Source organism: Panicum virgatum, chromosome 5N (assembly GCF_016808335.1).
Source record: "Panicum virgatum strain AP13 chromosome 5N, P.virgatum_v5, whole genome shotgun sequence".
NCBI classification, from domain to species: Eukaryota; Viridiplantae; Streptophyta; class Magnoliopsida; order Poales; family Poaceae; genus Panicum; species Panicum virgatum.
Window position 1 is genome coordinate 40,743,288 of NC_053149.1, and position 17,232 is coordinate 40,760,519.

The 17,232-nt window shown below is 40.9% G+C and overlaps 1 long non-coding RNA gene across 3 annotated transcripts; it reads left to right on the forward strand.

Moving 5' to 3' along the window:
* Positions 1–4,476: 4,476 nt before the first annotated feature.
* Positions 4,477–7,660, forward strand: LOC120673201. Of its 3 annotated transcripts, none has more exons than XR_005674561.1 (3): positions 4,477–6,806; positions 6,879–7,467; positions 7,545–7,660. It is a non-coding gene; the product is annotated as an uncharacterized LOC120673201 (long non-coding RNA). The 3 variants fall into 3 exon arrangements; XR_005674562.1 differs by having other exon boundaries at positions 6,879–6,950; positions 7,022–7,575; XR_005674560.1 differs by having other exon boundaries at positions 6,879–7,575.
* Positions 7,661–17,232: the final 9,572 nt, after the last annotated feature.

Consider the following 17,232-nt stretch of genomic DNA (forward strand, 5'->3'; position numbering starts at 1 on the left):
CCAGATCCTGTCGTTAGCAGTTTCTGGAGGCCTGCTCTGGGCCAACGAGAGGAACTGAAACCAGACTGCTTTGGTCCTTGAGTCGGTGAATGCTCTTTGCTCTTCCTGCTATGCTCTATGTTGGACTTCGCCGCTGCTCTTGGTGGTAAACAGATGGTGGGTTTCTTGTGTTCACAAAGATGCTTATCTCTTCCCATTATGTTGAACTGCCGCTTGATCCTGTACGGACAGGTTGTTTATCTGAATGTGATTGTGAAATTTATGCACTTAATAATAAACGATGCATGGTTGCACATGATCACATATTTCTCTTCCACATACTTTTTGAATTTTGGATGCCGACTGCAAAACCTTTCTTCTTTTTTTTAACGATTTGCCACTTATATGCCATAATCTTCAAATTTCATGTTATGTTTATCCAGGGTAATATGTGCCAAATTTTTTTTTGCGTGTACCTCTTTCTAAGTAAATGAATAAATAAGCACAGTACAAAACTTATTAGTTTTGCTTTCAGAGTAACCGAGTACAATGCCCATTGGTTTGCCTTTGGTCAGATTGTGCGAATATTTTTTTTTCTGTTTGATAACTAAAAAGAGCACAGTTTAATTGCCGAGATCATGTTCGGTGTTATCAATATGGACGTTGGAATTTTCTGTAGTATAGGATAATAGCAATCAACAAATTTTATTTTAATTTATAGGATGTTCGAACTTGTGGGTAACGAGTGGTTCTGCTATCCTTCTCGGCTTTTTAGCAGCTCAAATGTTTGGACATCACCGGTTGATCTGTCGGCGTCATGCCCAAAGCTGGTAAAACATTTCCACTTGGTAGTGGCCATGATCTTGGTAGTGATCTGAAAACATTTTCTATTTTGAACGGTATTTCCTGCAATCGGGAAGGAATTTCTTTTGTACCTGCAAATCTCTTGCCTAAGAATTTTGACAAACGCCAACCCTTCACAAGCTAGATCGTTTCCTGTCACCTGACACGCAAAAACAAGTAACAGCGGCTCCTGCCTTTCTAGACAGTCGACGCAAAGTGCAGGCTGCTATAAAGTACCAGAACATATAAGGCCCAAAAATAGAAGTACACTAAACGTTAACTATTCAAGGGTTTAAATTTGTTAAAAAGCTGTATGTGCATGTTTTCGTAAGTTCTATAGACATCTGGTTAAAAAGTTAAAATTTTGCAGATGGATTTCTGTAGTTTTGCATTTATTTTTTTTTCTGTAACAAGTTTGCGAAGTATGATAAATATTCTAGTGTCATCTGTTTTGGAAAACACAAAGTATAAAGATGCCGGTTTTGCCTTTTTTCCACTAGGTGAAAACCCAAAACTTATTTAACTGAACTAAATTGGAGTTCAAAGTAATATAATATGTTAGAAATGAACAAAGTGATGACTACTAACCGTTCCTTTTTTTTAATAAATAGGAACTATTCCTTAAGTACTCACTTGCATTATAAGCAGAAATCATCTAAGACAACTAAAGTATGATGTGAAAGTGTGTAACGCTCCCTTATCAAGAACTACTCAAGTCTCCATTGCAACGCAAGATTCTCAACTGTGGCAGTCGAAAGGACACGTAGGGTTCAGGATTGAAATCGCCAAGCTCCTCAAATCCTATGAAATAGGAAAACACAGGAGTGACTTGCATGAGATGTTTGCATGCTTTACAGGAAAGGTGCATGAATTTTGGGCTTAGATGTTCGATTACCAAGGGTGAGAAAAGGAGAAGGGAACACCTCCAGTGTTACTGGTCTTTTGGATGTTGCCATGCTAGATGGTGCACGAAAAATTCAAACCTAAACAAAGTATTCAATTAACTATGTATGCAAAATTTGATTTTGAACAAAGCTTTTACAAGAAGTAAAAAAGAGAGGTTGCCAGTTGAATAGTTGTGGGTGCACCTTTTAACTGATTCCGTGATTCATAACACGCTTAGATCAGCACCAGGAAACTAATTCGATGGGTGACCGCTCAAAAATCGACAAACACGCTGCCAGCCTGCACCCCCCCCCTCTTTTTTGTTGTGTCTTGAGGTTCCCATCCCTCTTGTTTCCATCCGCCCGTCCTCATCTCTTTTTCTTAGAATCTGGAAAATATCCGGCCTCAGCTTATCACAGAATGAAAGTTTGCAGCCAATGAGTACAGGCCATGCAGTTCTAAGCCTGTCAGAACGACTTTAAGCATTTACAAAATTCAGAGACACAAAGATCAAGAGACCCCTCTTCTTTCCATCCCCCCGTCCTCATCTCTTTTTCTTAGAATCTGGAAAATATCCGGCATCAGCTTATCACAGATTGAAAGCTTGCAGCCAATGAGTACAGACCATGCAGTTCTAAGCCTGTCCGAACGACTTAAGCGTTTACAAAATTCATAGACACAAAGATCAAGAGACAAGCACTAGTTCTCAATCCTATTTCTGAATTTTCAGCCAAACTTGTTGAAGATCTCCATCACAACATTCTCTAACCGTTGCAACTTTTCATCAGGAAGTTCCTCTCTTCCTCTTTAGATAGCAGTGACCAACATCTGATTCAATAAGTTGTCTTGAAGATAACCAGCAAAAAATAAGTTGGTGGTAGAGTTTTTGAAGATAACATCATTCCTACTAAGCCAAATAGCCCAGCAAAGAGCTGAAGCTCAAATTAGAATTGGCTTTCTAAGATTTGAAGGAAAACTTCTACCAAGACCCAAACATAGTAGCTATACTGGATGGTGGCTGAATGCGGAAAGAAATGACCAGCATACGTTCTGTAGGAACCTAGCCATATGGCACTCACAAAACAAATGATGAATTGTCTCTTCCTTACTGCAGAAACAACACTTAGTGCATCCCTTCCATTCTCTTTTCACCATGTTATCCTTAGTTAGAATTACTCCTTAAGAATACTTTAATTTTTTAAGGAAGCTTCAGGTTCCAGGAGATACAAAAAGTCAGGAGGGGTATTATTTTCCATCAGATCTTTGTACATTGAGTTGGAGCATTTGTGTTCTTACCCCTACTTTAACGTGTAATTATGATTTTGCCCTCATTAATTTTGTGATTTTGCCCTTTGGTATTCACAATTAAGTGTGATTTTACCCCTAGTCAACGGTTAAAACTGGGGCAAATACGCAAAGATCAAAGGTAAAATCACAATGGCTTCTGAAAAATAAAGGGCAAAATCATAAAGTTAAAAAAATAAGGGCAAAACCATTATTGCAATTCAAAGCTGGGGTAAGAACACAAAAAAAAAACTTAGGTTAATTGAAAAGACACCTTTGTTCATAGACCAAATGAATTCATCTTTTCTATCTAATATCTGAACCAGCAGCACTTTTCCAACCAGGTCCAGCCATCTCGTCTAAATGATATGTTCAGGGCAGTAGTTCTTAGCACTTCTGCCACTGAAACATGTTTCTTGACAATATTGTATAGAGTAGGATATCCAACCAGGAACCGCTTGTCCCTGTCTAAAGATCTTTCCAAAATCTTTTTTTTTTGAAAGGAAGATCTTTCCAAAATCTAGTTTGGTTTCCATCCTATCCGTCATCTTATTTCCTTTCTCTTTCATCTAGGCAACGGGTGGCAGAGACCGCAGGAGCGAGACGGCCGCATGGTCAGGCCCCGTCGGCTCGGCGGCGGTGGGCGGCGCACCTGGGCCCATCGGAGAAGCCTAGATGGGGAGCACCGGCAGGCGGCGAGGCGCTCCGCGCGGCGGTGGCCCAGCACGCCGTGCGGAGTTCCTCAGAGGAGCCCTCTGGCGTGCGTCTTCTTTTACCTGCTCTAATTTTTCAATAAGTTTTCTTTTGAATTTTGCTTCTAAAATTTTGTGTTCAGAACTTATTTACTCCAAAAATTTTATTTGTTCAAAATTTTTTGTTCGATTATTATTTTTATTATTTTTCTATTTTTTCACTCTGTTCGAAATATTTTTGTTTTGCAAATTTTCTTTCATTCAAATTTTTGCTTGTATATTTTTATCTCTGTCTAATAATTTTTTACATAAAACTTGTTACATATCATTGTGGAAATTTATTTTATTTATTTTATTATATAAATTTTTGCAAATAAATTATATATATATTTATTTAGGTGGGGACCGCCGGGTGGTAGGATGGCTGATCACGTATGGCGTGTGGTGTGGGGGACCACGCGTTCACATCTGGGGAGTTCGTAAAAGAAAAACTCATCAATGAGATTAGGGCCGTGTTTGGTTGCGCTATGTAAAATTTTTGAAAAGACATCTTTCTACATTTAAAGTACTAAACATAGACTATTCATAAAAATAATTACAGAACTCGCCTGTAAATCGCGAGACGAATCTAATGAGCATAATTAATCCGTCATTAGAGGGGGTTTACTGTAGCAATTTGGCATCTAATTACAGCCTAATTAGGTTCATTAGATTCGTCTCGCCATTTACAAACAGCAGTCGCAATGCGTTTTTTATTTCGTCTAGATTTAAGTCTCCATACAGATGCCGGAAATTTTTTTTGGAATTTAGAAGTTTGCAACCAAACACGAGCTAGGTGGAGTGAAATCAATCGGACGGAAGCCTCCGAACGGTTGCCCGCCGTAAATATGTAGACCTATATCGCGGAGCCAAAAGGAGGCCTGCGGGGAGCTCCTCAGCTATTTGTTAGGTTCGATCACCACTAAAGGCATATTTGCTTGAAGTGCAGCTTTCGGAGCTTTTTTAAAAAAACTTGCAGCTAGCTTTTTCTCTTTTTAAAAACCAATAACAACTTTTAGACGATGTTTCCAACTTTTTGAGCTTAAAGAAACTAAAAACTTCATATAGAATTCAGCTTTTCTGAACTTTTAACTTTCAAAAACTGCACGAGAAATTCATTGTTCGAGCTTCTGAATTTTCATATTGAAAAACTATCCAGAAGCTCAGACAATTAGATCTAGTTCCTACCAACACCGGCCCATAAAGCATCGCTCAAAATCAAATCTACGTTGGGAATAATCTTTCCCCACATATCAGTTTTTCTTCGAGAACGTTTTGGAATCTAGTGGCTAATGCGTACGAATTTTGACAAATTTTCGATCAAATTTCACCCTTCTTAAATGCGAGCAGCATGTTTTCTTTCATCTGACACGCCTGATCTTTGGAAGTGAAGATGTGATGCGTCAGGCTTATGGACCAGGGTGTAAGCACGTCATCATATTGTATTGGTCGTTACTCAGTTTCTCCTCACTGCTTTAGAGGACCGGCGGCACAGAGCAGTGAAGATCTTTTAAAGTGAAGCCAATCGATGAGTGATGCTGGTTGCTCGCCGCCGCCGCCATCTTTCCTTCGCCTTCCCTATGGAGGATACTTAGCCTGAGAGTGAGCAGTCCAGCGTTTAACACCTGTTAATTTGTATTTTCCCCCTTTAAGATTCTGTTCATCAGGGAACTCTCATCTCTTCACCGGTTGAATTGTCTTTTTTTTCTCTCTATGAGATTCTGTCCACAGGGCATGTTGTTGTCGACAGGCACACGTACCACTGAAAGACAAGCACCGGTTAAATATTATTCATCATAGCATTTTCATATCTTTGGTCATCATATTACTCATTAAATTATCATTTTTTTGAGATTCTATTCATCAGGGCACCTTGTTGTCGAAGAGCAGATATCCTCCCAATAATGTTACACAAATATTTGATTCTAGGCTATATGGACTACCTAGAAAGATTATATACCAAGTTTTGATTTGGAATTTTCTACTCTAATGTTACACAAATATTTTGGATCTTTGTGTGACCCATTATTTGTGTTGATATTCTCAGGACTATTTCTTGATATTTCTATTAATTAAATTCACAGCTGCACAAAATTCATATTTTTATTATTCTTTACAGTGAATTGGTAATTTCTACATCTGATGAGATTGCAATGGCAATTGGAAGTGAACCCTGGACCAATATGATATCTGATGAGCTAATATGGATGCAATCTCCCTGTCAAGTGGCTTTCAATGGCTACTTGATGACCTCGGGACCCAAATCAAGGTTGCAGAAGCAGTTCTGAAAAGGGCAGGCAACTACACTCATGAAGAGGACATCCAACTGTGTATCTCATGGGAAAATATTAGCATTGATCATATCGTTGGCAATGAGCAGACAGGGAGAGCATTGATCAAACACCTTTTTCTGGACTGCCCCTATGCGAGAATGGTTTGGAGGATTATCTTTTATGCTACATGTTTGATGCCACCTAGATCAATTGGCCATATGTTTGACTCATGGCTTTCTAATCAATCTAAAAATATTAGGAACTTGATTTGAGTCGGAGTTGCTGCTGTATGCTGGGCCATTTGGAGATGACGAAACGATATTATTTTTAACAATATCAAAGTTGGTTCGATTTTGCAGGTTATCTTCAGGGGAACGTATTGGCTACGGTTCTGGGCGCAGCTGCAGCGTGACGAGCACGCTAAGAACGCACTCTCCAAGATGAGCAGAAACATAGAGATTATTGCTACGGGCTAGTAAAAGGAGGGTGGAAGCAAAACTATTTTTTTATAGTAGTTCTTTGTCTGAGTTGGAGACTAGTTGTGCTCTTCTTTCTTTGTAAACCTTGTAATAATTGGCTGTGTACATCCACGGATGTATAGGCCGGATTCGTAATCCTTTTTCTAAAAAGGGAGAGCATATTGGAAAAGAACTGCATATCATTACCATGCAAACAAGACCTCTGAGTCTGATAGGAATGCAAACTCCCTTGAATATCATTGGAGTACCATTCACATGGAGTGCATAAGTTTCAAGGATTCTATGATGAGATTGAGCGTCACCATCCAAGTGGCATACCGTACAAGGAGCATGTAAGATTGCTTGTGTATTGTTTACGTTGGTAATCTTACATTCATTTGTACTAACACTTAACTTTGTTGTAGATTCTTGAAGCACAAATATTGTTTGCAAAGGGTCCACTAAAACAGTCCTAGTTCCTTCATTATTGGCTCAAGGTGTGGCATTGTTAGAAGTTCCAAGCAATAGAGAACAACAAAAGGTCACAAAGTAACATTTCTTCCTATAGAGCTATTGAAGGAGAAGGTGGAGATGATAGTTGCAGGAGTTATTCAACAGAACCTAACCAAAAGAAGAGGCCAATAGAAAGAAATCTAGCAAAGAAGAGGTTGAAGACCGAAGGTGATGCAGGACCATATAGAGAAGCCATTGAAGAGTTGATATTGGGCAAGAAGGAGGATAAGAAACTAAGGAAGATCAGGTGGGAGGAAGAAAAAAAGCTAAAGGAGGACAAGTGGAAGGAGACAAAAGATGATTCACCAGCAAAAGATATCATTGAAAAAGGAAAACTTGATGTGGGAACAAGAATAGAAAATCATGTTCTATTATAAAAGTACTTTGGATCCAGATCAGAAGACATATATGTTGGCAATGAGGGTACAAATTGCAGCACAAAAGATGGCCTTCAGTGCTGGGTTTAGCAGAGGGTTCGCGCTTCTAGTGATGTTAGTGGAGGTAATGTCAACAGAGCGACCATTTAGTTTTTGTTGTGTTAGTTTTTTTTTTGCTCATTTGTTTGCTCCTTCCAATAGTTTGGAACAAGGGAACCAACAACTTCAAGTGCCTTCTGAACTATATGGTCCAATTATTGCCTTTCTGATGAAATACTGCCTTGCTGGTGAACTATATTCTCATTTATTTGGTGAAATATGTGTTTGCATATTGCCTTGCCAGTTGTTTCCATTGCAATCATGCTTGCTGATATATTTTTTTTGAAATTTTTGAATTTAAATTTAGTTATTGTGGCTGAAATCATGAGTTTGAATAGAGTTCATCATTATGCTTTAAAATATTTGCACTTTAATTGTAGTGGTGTGATATGAAGGATATACATAGAGAGTATCTTGAGATAGGAAAAGAAAAAAAGAGAGCCTTTGAAGTAGAAAGGCTTGTTAGAGTTGGTGCTATAAACACAGTCTTAGAAAGTAGGTGAAGCCCTAGTAGGGTCCCTAGTAGTCTTATAAATTACCGGTGTGAGGGTCCCCAAAGACAAGGATGGGGTTGGTGATTAGAGGACCATACACATGATTTTTCTTTCCAACAGTTGGCCAAAATGATGTAAATTGTCTAGAAATTATATTGCAGTTTCTAAATACGAAAGCCCGAAAATCAACCCATGAGAAACTAAGAACAATTTAGCAAAACAAAAACACTCCCTACCATGTGTTGTCTGCATAGACAAAAGTGCTATCGGTGCCGCCAGAAGTTTGTGCGGGTGTGAGGACAGCGGTGGCGAAACTCTCCCTTTGGTGCCATTGCACCCCTTCTCCCTTACCTGTTCGATGGCGCTCTTGCATGAATGCTGATGGTCATAGAAGCTCTAAGCTCATTTCTCACTACTAGTAATTAGTCCGATGTAAAAAAATCATTTTAGAACGGAGGGAATATTTGGTTAGGCATAGGTTGAGAACAATGATCTTTTGTTATCTCTCCCATGGAATTTGGGTGCTACTCCCTCCGTTCTAAAATATAGGTTATTTTGGCAAATCCAGATACATAGATTTTGCTATGCACCTAGGAAACTTTATATCTAGATACACAATAAAAATTATACATCTAGATTTGCTAAAACAATCTACAGAACGGAGGGAGTAGGTGGTGCAGGGATAATGACTTTGTGGGGTCTTAATGTCTGTCGTGGGAAAGCTAAAAACTGCTTTTGTCAATGCTGTGACAAACTCGGTAACGATGGATTTCGTCATTTGGGGATTGCTACGATGCTGTTTGTTTTTCTTATCGTTTGGGTGGCCGACCACGGGGTCTTCACTGGTTTTGCTTTAATTAGCCATGCGAATGTACTGTTTTGAGCTCGGGGTTTCCCTCAAAATAGGATCTTTAGTGAAATAGCAGAAACTGCCTACTCTTTTCCGAGGTTGTTCCAAAAAAAAAGAAATTATGAACAATTTTGTGCTCTACTGTAGCATTTCATTCCTCTTGCATGTGAGAATGCATTGAAAAAGTGTACCCACATTTTTACCTTTTTAAAAGATGTTTTTTAAACTAAAGCATGATTGTTTTCTGTCACTTGAATCATCTTTCTAGCTTCATTTTCTCGAGAGACCAATCTTTATCTTTATCTATTTCTAGAGCGAGGATCATTTCCTTGTTCCATCATTTGACTTTCCTCCATCTTGGCGGGACTATAATGGTGGTGGGTCAATTGGATGAAAAAAGATCGAATAGAAATCAGAACCAGACCTTATGTTGAGCTAAGAGTCTGGAACTATTTAGAACCAGCATTTGGCGAGTGAAATAGGAAACCGACCCGTACTATATTCTTATATACATATGATCTATAATATATATTTTTATAATACTAATAAATATATTTATATAGCTTCGCTTGTAGCAACGCTCGAGCATATGTAAGAGATGCTTGTTGCATGAATGATGTTTCGTACGAGGGGAAGTGTACTGACTTCGAAAATAATGTTGACGCGAAAAAACCGGTGATCGGCTCCTTGCATGACCCCACATGAGGACCTGGGAGATCTGCTTTAACTCACTCTGGTGTACAGGTTTCAAACAACTTTATATTGGTGCAAGGTGCCTCAGTTAATTTGATATGCAATTGACAAATGATAAGAAAATATATTAAATAACGAAACATCACGACTAGTGTTCCAATTCGTTTCACAAGGATATCGACTTGAGGTCCGATACGAGTAAACAAGCAATCGTCTAGGGATTAGCCGATTTAAATGTAGAAGTAGTATTAATTTTACTTAATAGTGCTTCACAAGCAATTCCTAGATCTGAATCTAATCGGCTATGCTTGATTTAACAGATTAAGACATTATAAAAGCCGATAGTTAGCTTAAATCTAAGCTGGATAATCGTGATAAAAAACTAACTTCAATAAGACCAAATGAATTAATCCTGCATAAATTAGCTAATATCAATAACTTGCAAATAAATGGATTCGGAAAGAAACGATGCACCGCCAATTAAAGACCTATACTGCACGACAAAAATGTTTCGAAAAAATATATTGCACGACAAAATGGAACTTACTAGCGAGCAGCGCGTAAACTGCAGGCACATTGATTCCTAGAATTTGATCCAAAACACTTTTTAATCAACATTTGTTTTGTTCTTGCCGATGTTTCTTTATTGCACTCCCGCCTGTCTCGTAAAGGCAGAAGCCGCCAGGGAGCCACGACCGACCGCGTCGCACCACCTGCACGGCGAAACTGACAGTGTGCACGGGTGGGAGAAGGGATCCATCTCTCGCGGGAAAGCGAACGGGGGCTCCAAGCCAACTCCCAAGTCCCAACAAGGAGACCAACCAGGCCACCATAAACCAAACCGCAGCGAGTTCGTTCGTTCTGGTGGGCTTGTCGTTTGTCGAGCGACGGATCCAGGAAGAGCCATAAAAAAACACTGAAAATTGTTGCTCGCCCATTGATGATGGATTAAAGAAAGAAAGAAAGAAAGCTTGAGGCTGATCAGAAATCCGATCAAAAATGCAAAGCGACATGTACATGCTCAGTTGGGTCTATCCAGATCGTCCATGTGGCACATTGGGATGTGGACCGCGCGCGCGCTCTCTCCTTGTATTGCATTTCGTATAATCGTATTCACTTTTATCCGGACACATGACCACTTTCCCACCGTCCCAGGCCTCACGCATGCGCCCATCCCGCTGTCATCGTCTCCCCTCTGCCGCCGCCCACTTGCACTCCCATGTGACCTCTCTCTCTCTCTCTCTCTCTCTCTCTCTCTCTCTCTCTCTCTCTCTCTCTCTCTCAGCAAAGCAAGACAACACCCACCTGCACTCCACGAAACGCTCGTAGTACGCCCACGCCGCCGTACTCTCTTTGAGCTCCGGCGTCTAGCAATACAAACACCCACCGGCACTCCTCCAACTCATCCAACCATGTTCCGAATGCATATTAACATTTTTTCCCACTAAGTTAATGCTAACAAAATATGACCAACATGTTAATCATTCTACAACTAGACCACCAAAATCCTATTTATTTGCACTAGATATGCTGTGCTAGCAGCACCAAACTTATCTGTAAAGTAAATCTTTAATTTCCTATTTGCTTTGCTATTTTAATCCATTTTGGGATGCAGAAAACTTCTGATTTGGTGGTGTGACCGCTCCAGGTGTAGGATCTTAAAGCAATCAAGCTGTCTATTCGCTACCAATTTGTAATATTTTGTCAACTAAATCTGTATTTCACATTATATATTACGTGAAGCGTGAAGGTAATTTGATCAAGTGTTCCTGCCAAACATACAGATGGTCTCCATAATTGTTCTTCAATTACAAAAGCCATTTACAAACAATTTGCGTACTAACACATTGGGATGAGCAATAGTTGCATAAGAGAACACAGGGAGTAGTAGACGAGATTCGAATTCTCTTTCTTTTTGCATACAACAACTAAGATGGCTTTCTGGGAAAAAAAAGTTGAACTGGTCGTAACTAGTTTTTGGTATCTGTTCCTCTGTTGAATGTTCTTCAGGAAGAGCTCCAGATGGCTTTGTTCAAAACTACAAGTGGTCAGAATCTTTTTCTTGATAGGGTGAGTCCTGAATTAACTTTGCTCTTTTCAAAATGTTCTTGATATATTACCATACCATGCCATACACAGTTACTCTATTTCCTCCTGATTATCCTCAAACATTTTACATTGCATGCCACTGTTAGATTTATGGGCTTGGCCCATATAAATAATCCTAATAAATCTCAAAGGCCCATTAGCGCTAAGAGGAGGTACACCATTTATTAGTCCCGTATTGCTAATGGACAAGGGTGTAGGGGGTTTTCTCCCTTTAAATACGGACCACATCCCTTATGGAAAAAGTGCACCATAGATCGTTATACATGGAGTCCCCAAGGTTTGGAAATTCATAAGAAGATCTAATTTGAGTTAGGGTTTTGCCTCCTCTCGTTGCTGCGCCGCCACCGTAGTCTTCTCCATCCCGAGCGCCGGCGAACGGGAGAGCAGGTCTCCGGAACCGCTCGCTCTTGTGATCCTGCACCGAGAGAGGCGAATAAGGTTTTTGGGAAGCGCTAAGCGCGACTGCTCATCTTCTTCGCCACGGCTCGTCCTCCGTCCAAGTCAGGAGCTGCAGCGTACCGTCGTCTGCAACACCGGTTGCTGCGCTCCGTTCGAAGGACCGTCTTCGTCTCGTCTGCACCTTTCGTCTTCCCGGCGGCTCCCGCACAGTACGTATTTTGTGATCAGATCTGTTTCATAATCATGTTTTCTGAGATCATGTTTATGATATACGTACTGTCTAGTATGTTAGAGTCATGCATGCTAGATTTAATTCTCGTCATGATAAATCTAGTTCGGAATTTAAACTTACAGTTGTCTATTTTTCCAACAATCCAAAAACCTTATTATAGGCAATCTGTTGATTTAACAATGGCTGGTTTCGCTGAGTCACTGAGGCCAGAAAAGTTTACTGGCGTGAACTTTAAGATTTGAAAGTCCAAGGTTCGCCTCTGGTTTACTGCTATGCACATCTGTGACATGAGACTTGGCAAGCCTGAGGGCGTACTTACTGCTGAAGAGCAGAAGAAGTACGATGAGGCCAATAATCTCTTTGTCGGATGTATCATTAGCAATCTGTCAGACGGATTAGTCCGTGTGTACATTGATGAGACAGAGGCGAAGACGCTGTGGGATGCTCTGGTTGCTAAGTATGATGCAATAGATGCGGGCAATGAACTGTACCTCATGGAGAGTTTCCATGACTACTGGATGGTGAATAAACGTTCTGTGGTGGAACATGCGCATGAGGTGCAGTGCATTGTCAAGGATCTTGATCTCCTTAAGTGTTCTATTCCCGACAAGTTTGTGGCTGGATGCATTATTGCAAAGTTGTCTTCCCAGTGGAGGAACTTCGCCACAACTCTGAAACACAAGAGACAGGAGATATCAGTTGAAAATCTGATAGCGACTCTTGATGTTGAGGAGAAGGCTTGGAAGTAGGACGTGCCTAAGAAAGGAGATCAAGGCCAGTCCAGCGCCAACCTGGTCCAAAAGTTCCCATATGGCAAGAACAAAGGGAACAACAAGCCTAACAAGACCACTACCTTCAAGAAGAAGAAGAACAAGACTTTGGAAAAGTGCTATGCATGTGGTAAGCTTGGACACTTCTCCAAGGAGTGCCCAGATCGGGCAGACCATAGGGCCAAGAAAGCAAATGAGTCCAAGGATGTCAACATGGTGACCATAAGCAACACTAGAGATGGGTACGGTAATTTACCTACAGTTCTTTCAGTTTTTCAATCCACGAGTTGGTGGCTTGATACGAGTGCTAATGTTCATGTGTGTGCTGACATCTCTATGTTTTCTTCTTACCAGACCGTCCCGGACTTCTCCGTGCTGATGGGGAACGATTCACATGCTTCTGTTCATGGTGTTGGCACGGTAGATCTGAAGTTTACTTCGGGGAAGATCGTGCAGCTGAGGAACGTGCAGCATGTGCCCACTATCAACAAGAATCTGGTCAGCGGGTCAGTCCTATGCAAGGACGGGTTTAAGGTAGTGTTAGAGTCCAATAAATTTGTCATGTCGAAACATGGACAATTCATTGGTAAAGGCTATGATTGCGGAGGCTTGTTCCGCTTTTCTCTTGCTGAATTTTGTAATAAGTCGGTGAACCATATTTGTGGCAACGTTAGCGATGATGCGAGTGTTTGGCATTCACGTTTATGTCATGTTAATTTTGGTTTGATGTCTCGGCTTTCCAGCATGTGTTTAATTCCGAAATTCACCATTGCTAAAGGTTCTAAGTGCCATAGTTGTGTGCAATCAAAGCAACCTCGGAAGCCTCACAAGGCTGCTGAGGAGAGACACTTGGCACCTCTAGAACTCATACATTCTGATCTATGTGAGATGAATGGTGTGTTCACAAAAGGTGGGAAAAGATACTTCATGACGTTAATTGACGATGTGACTAGATTTTGCTATGTTTATTTGTTGGGAACTAAGGACGAAGTGTTAGACTATTTTAAAATCTATAAAGCTGAAGTTGAGAATCAACTAGAGAGAAAGATCAAGCGTCTAAGGTCATATCATGGTGGCGAGTATTTTCCCAAAATATTTGATGAATTCTGTGAGGAGCATGGAATTATCCATGAGAGGACGCCTCCCTATTCTCCCGAATCAAACGGGATTGCTGAGAGGAAAAACCGCACGGTGATTGACTTGGTTAACTCCATGTTAGACACAGCTGGTCTTTCTAAGGCATGGTGGGGGGGAGGCTGTATTGACTTCGTGTCATGTCTTGAATAAAGTTCCAAACAAGAATCAAGATCAAACTCCATATGAGATGTGGAATGGGAGAAAACCATCACTTTCTTATCTGCGCACGTGGGGGTGCTTGGCGAAAGTTAATGTGCCTATTCCAAAGAAGCGCAAGTTGGGACCTAAGACAGTGGATTGTGTCTTTCTAGGATATGCTCAGAGGAGTATTACTTATAGATTCTTAGTGGTTAAATCTGAGATACCAGATGTGCATGTTGATACTATTATGGAATCTTGTGATGCAACATTTTTTGAGAATATTTTTCTTATGAAAGATATGCATAGAAATTCTAGATTTTCGACAGAGACAACTCCTCAACCTGCAGTACCTATTGAGTCTTCTGAACAATCCGATGAACATGAGCATGTCCTAGAGAAGGATGACAGTGAAGCTCCTAGAAGGAGCAAGAGACAAAGGATTGTAAAATCCTTTGGCGACGATTTCACTGTGTACCTTGTGCACAATACTCCCACGTCCATTGCAGAGGTATATGCATCTTCAGATGCAGATGATTGGAAAGAAGCAGTCCAAAGTGAGATGGACTCAATTCTTTCTAATGGAACATGGGAGCTCACTGAACGACCCTACGTTTGCAAGCCAGTAGGATGTAAGTGAATATTCAAGAAGAAGCTTAAGCCTGACGGTACTATTGACAAGTACAAGGCTCGGCTTGTTGCTAAAGGGTACACACAAAAGGAAGGCGAAGACTTCTTTGATACTTATTCACCTGTCGCTAGATTGACCGCTATTCGAGTATTAATTTCCTTGGATGCCTCATATGGTCTTATCATTCATCAGATAGATGTTAAGACAGCTTTCCTAAATGGAGAGTTGGATGAGGAGATCTACATGGATCAGCCTGATGGATTTGTAATGAAAGGTCAAGAAAACAAGGTGTGTAAGCTTTTGAAGTCTTTGTATGGGTTGAAACAAGCATCTAAGCAATGACATGAGAAGTTCGACAGAACTTTAACTTCTGCGGGCTTTGTCATTAATGAGGCTGATAGATGTGTGTACTATCGCTATGGCGGGGGTGGAGGAGTGATATTATGCTTGTATGTGGACGACATACTGATCTTTGACACAAACATTGATGTGATCAATGAGGTCAAGTCGTTTCTTTCAAAGAGCTTTGATATGAAGGATCTAGGAGAAGCTGATGTTATCCTTAACATTAAGCTTATTAAGGTTGAGAATGGTATTACTCTTTCACAATCCCATTATGTGGAAAAGGTCTTGAGCCGTTTTGACTATATCGACAGCAAGCCTTCTCCAACACCTTATGACCCTAGTGTGATGTTGAGAAAGAACAGAAAAATTGCCAAAGATCAACTGAGATATTCGCAGATTATTGGTTCACTCATGTACTTAGCTAGCGCAACGAGACCCGACATATCTTTTGCTGTGAGCAAATTGAGCAGGTTCATGTCAAACCCGGGTACTGATCATTGGCATGCACTTGAAATGGTTATGCGCTATCTAGCAGGTACTATGAGTTATGGGATTCACTATTTTGGCACCCTGCTGTGCTTGAGGGATATAGTGATTCAAGCTGGATATCTGACGCTGATGAGCTATATGCCACGAATGGGTATGTGTTTACCCTTGGAGGTGGTGCGATATCATGGAGGTCTTGCAAACAGACCATTTTGACACGGTCAACTATGGAAGCAAAACTTACTGCTTTGGACACAGCCACTGTTGAGGCAGAGTGGCTGCGTGAGCTCTTGATGGACTTGCCTGTGGTTGAGAAACCAGTGCCGGCCATCCTTTATGAACTGTGACAAACAAACGGTGATAGTCAAAGTGAACAGTGCTAAGGATAATGCAAAGTCATCAAGACATGTTAAAAGACGACTGAAGTCTGTCAGAAAGTTGAGAAACTCTGGAGTGATAAGTGTGACTTATATTCAAACAGACAAAAACCTGGCAGATCCCTTTACAAAAGGATTATCATGGAATGTGATAGATAGTGCATCAAGGGAGATGGGTATGAGACCCGTATAAGTTGCCACAGTGGTAACCCAACCTATGTGCTCGGAGATCCCGTGAATTAGGACTTCGGGAGAACAAGCTGATGGTGAACTGAGGAGAGTAATGATTAAACCCTCTTTAAGAAAAGATGCAATACTCTCAGTTGCTGTAAGACAGGTTGGCTATTTGCCTTAATGTGTTTCTGTTGGCTCTAATTAGCAAAGGTGCTGTCCTATAGAGCATTCTTGAAAGAACACACCTATATGACTCTGGCTGTCTAACGTCGAAATCTGTGAGATTTGGGTGATCTCTAGTAAACTCATGAAGAGACCAGGGAGTACGACGTATATGCTCCACCCGTGGAGAAGGCTACTGGCAGCCATGTACTGGTTATGACTTTGAGTGAAACTTGTTCGCACCAAACTTGCAATTCAAGGCGTCGTCTATTGTTCAAGTTGTGGATAAGTGTAGCTTGGAGCTCTAGGTGAGAGTCCAATTTAACAGTCCTCACTAAAACACTGGTATATCAAACAGTAGTGAGAAACAGACAAAATCTATAAATGAGTATTGGAGATCTGGTGGGGGATTGTTAGATTTATGGGCTTGGCCCATATAAATAATTCTAATAAATCTCAAAGGCCCATTAGCGCTAAGAGGAGATACACCATCTATTAGTCCCGTATTGCTAATGGACGAGGGTGTAGGGAGTTTTCTCCCTTTAAATACGGACCACCTCCCTCATAGAAAAAGTGCACCATAGATAGTTATACGTGGAGTCCCCAAGGTTTGGGAATTCATAAGAAGATCTAATCTGAGTTAGGGTTTTGCCTCCTCTCGTTGTTGCGCCGCCACCGTAGTCTTCTCCATCCCGAGCGCCGGCGTGCACCGGCGAACGGGAGAGCAGGTCTCCGGAACCGCTCGCTCTTATGAACCTGCACCGGGAGAGGGCGAATAAGGTTTTTGGGAAGC